This window comes from Mustela nigripes, chromosome 12 (genome assembly GCF_022355385.1).
Source record: "Mustela nigripes isolate SB6536 chromosome 12, MUSNIG.SB6536, whole genome shotgun sequence".
Taxonomy (NCBI): Eukaryota; Metazoa; Chordata; class Mammalia; order Carnivora; family Mustelidae; genus Mustela; species Mustela nigripes.
In genome coordinates this window covers 21394724-21398177 of record NC_081568.1, presented here as the reverse complement: position 1 = coordinate 21398177, position 3454 = coordinate 21394724, and the positions used below count along the sequence as shown (strand labels likewise).

General features: G+C 39.0%; 1 pseudogene; it reads right to left on the bottom strand.

The window, feature by feature from the left end:
- Nucleotides 1–220: 220 nt before the first annotated feature.
- Nucleotides 221–1553, bottom strand: LOC132027480 (EH domain-containing protein 1-like; annotated as a pseudogene).
- Nucleotides 1554–3454: the final 1901 nt, after the last annotated feature.

Below are 3454 nucleotides of genomic sequence, written 5' to 3'. Positions count from 1 at the left end.
ACTTGGATGTCACCATGTCTCTTGTGGCACTGGTAGTAATTACCTAGTCATTATCTTGCTGTTGACAGGTGACAGTGTTTAGAAGATAGTATATATTGTTGTAGGTGGACAAGTCCACTCTATGTCATTAATAAACTTGCCAACCCCTTCCTGTATTCCTGCCTAAACAAGCCTGTTAATACCACCAGTCAAGGCACTGCCCTTCACAGCCTGGACGGCATCAAGGATGCCTCTGGAAAACCATTACCATCAACCTGGGGATATTGTTGGTTAACATGTCAACCATCACATCTCACAGTTCGGGTTTCAAGGCCTGGAATCTAGTAAAGTCCTGGGTCTTCAGGAGTTCTTGCATTTTGAAGAGGCTTGGGAAATCACTGGGCATATCTGATATTCCCACCCAATATTCTGGTAGGCCTCTCCCAGGTTGTTCACCTATTCTTTTTGTTCTCTTTACTGAAAACATTGGGCATCTCCTCCTTGAGGGAACTAATGATGTAGGTAGGCATGGATGTTGGCCAGCCACACCTACTTTCTTTGAGTTTTCTGAGGACAGTATGTGGGGGCAGAGACTGGATTTCTTTTAATAGGCTCTGCTCCTTGGCCTAGGAGAGCCAATGGTTGTCAGGGACTGGAAGCAGGTGAAAGCAAAAGTAGTTGACTACCTCAAGGGTGTTGATCTTTCCCAAGGTCCACAAGAGGCTCCCCTGGCCAGTGTGAGTTGATGGGTCTCTATGTGGTAGACCTCGCTCACCAGAGCCCAAATCTTGTCCTCCTGATTTTTAGGGCCATGATGACTTTTGAGAACTCTTCAAAGATGTCTGCTTAAGGGTTTCAAAAAGCAGTATGATGGAGTTGATACACTCTGCGACCTACTCCAGGACCTCCACAAGTTGTAACCTCTGCTGATACACTACTTCTTTCCAGACAGCACCCTGGATATGTCATGATGCATATGCTGTCCTGCACTGGGTTGGGCAGTGAGCACACATGAACCTGCCCAAGAATCCATGCCAAAAGTGTTGAGCTAGCACAAGAGGCACCGCACATCCACACCAGCATGTAGCTGGGCAACATGCCCTTGGTGAGGCCCGTGTACCACCACAATGAAGGAGTCAGTGGTGTGCAAGGCCAGATGGGAGTTCCTGGGAAGTCCTGCTCAAACAGGTGCCAGATGAAGGTGGCCCTGCCAGTACTGCACTGGCCCACAAGAAGTAGCATGAGTTTAAGCTGAAAGTCAGCATCCTCCAATGTGAGCAACAAGGACTCACAGAAGGGGCAAATGCTTCCTTCAGGGTCAGAAGTTTCTGAATCAGCCCCTCAGTCATGTGGAAGAACTTCAGCTCCTTCTTGTGGTGGGTGTCCTTGCTGATCTTGTTGAACAAGCTGCCAGAGACACTGACTCTAGCATTGTAGGGCTGACTGGTGGCTGAGAACAACAAAGTGGTGTGGAGTCTAGACCATGAGCTGCTGGCCGGTTGAGGAGGGGCTGTGGGGTTGGGGACCAGAGTGACCTGCATTGTGCAGGTGCACTGCATGGCCCAGGAAGGCATACTTGCTGAACGAACAATTTGCTGTGATGGAGAAGGTTTCTTTTGTTCTGTGGTGTTTTGGGGGGTTTGTTTTTTAATAAGAGATTGGAGAATTTCCATTAAAAAGCTCAAGATAAATTCATCTGCAAGATCTTAGAACATCTGTCATTTTGGTGAGCACAGTGGAACACTGGGGGGAGATGTCTCTACTTTCACCAACTTAGACAGTAGGAGTCAGACGTTTCTACTGCGATCATTAAAAAAAGAAAAAGGCACTAAAGTGAAATTTTGGAATTACTAAAAATCAAGGAAAACATCCTCAATAAATTTCAGATGCTTGGTTTATGGAGATGTTATTCAAAATGTAAGAACAGAACTCCTTGATGTTAGCCCTACAAACCAATTCAGAGCTGAAGAAAGCATACATGTATATGTGACAGAATTCATAATTTATTGCATTGGTTTCTTAATTTATTGTACTTGACTCATTGAAGTTTAATGGCAACGTTTAGTTATTTATTATTTCAAGGTATTTCATAAAAAAAAAGAAATAAGAACTGGTGATAATTTATTAGTCCAGACTCAGACCAAAAAGTCCCTCTAATGCCTTCATCAGATGGTCTATCTGGGAACTTCAAAATGTTCAAGTTTAGTTAAATATCAGCAATGAACAAGTTCATAGTCAAAAATCAAGTTGCTAATTGTTCCCTTATAATTCCATCTAAATTATTCTGTTCTGAAAGAAATTATGTGTAATCAACTACTTGTAAATCTTGCTTTTTGTTTTTTTATCATGGAATACAGTAAAACTATGAAGTCATAGGTGTTTAATTTTAATATACATTAAAATTTTATAGCTCATGATGGCATTCTTCTTATGTAATTTTACATTTCCCAGAAATGACTCAGTGGTATTATTTTTAGTGTGCCCATAAATATCTAATGAACATTCAACGAACCATTAAGAAAAAAGTATATATGCCCTACTGCCCCTAATAGCTTTTTATCAAAAAATAGTGAAATGAAAAATTGATAGACCAATAGGAGTTTGATACAAAATTGCAATCAATGCCCAACACATTGTCAATTTACATGAAAAATAATAATTAATGTAAAATACCACTACATGACAATATGATTGCCTTGATCCTATTCAATATATAAGACTACTGTTCTAAAAGCCCAGAAATAACAATTATGATTTGTAAAAGCTGAATATATTGTAAATCAGCTCTCAGAATATCAAGAATTATCTTGGATCAATGTTGTACCATAGAAATTCCTTTGATGATAGAAATGGTCTATAATTCTGAGTTGTCTAACATGATAGTCACTAGCTACAGGTGACTATTGAGCATTTAAAGTATGTTTATCATGACTAAGGAATTGGCTTCTAAATTTGAATTAAGTAAAATTCAACTTTAAATAGCTATGTGTGGCGAGTGGCTATTGTATTGGACAGAACAGTCTTATATAACATAATAGGAGTTATTTCCACATTGGAAAATTATCCATAGCAGCAATGTAGTAATTGTGAAGCCCAAATTAATAGGATTTTTCATTTGATGCAAGATCAATGAACTGATTCCTCTAACCTTAAGCACCCTAAAAATCTTGAAACATATTTTACAAAGGTTTTTTTATAAGTCTTTATAATTCATTCATATGATGAGAATTTTCCTTTTTGAGAATGGTATTGAGAATTGAAATTACTTGCATTAATATAATTGCTTAGCAATCTTAACTGAGAACTGAACCCACCCTCCTACTATTTTGGCTCTTCTTGACATTTTTCCCTAGACATTATTGGTCAAAAATTTAAGGCTAAAGACCAGTAATTAGATTTTGTATTTGATTCAGGAAAATCCTATAAGCCAATGTAATTTGCTCATTTCAGCAAATAGATCTCCTAAAAGGAAAAT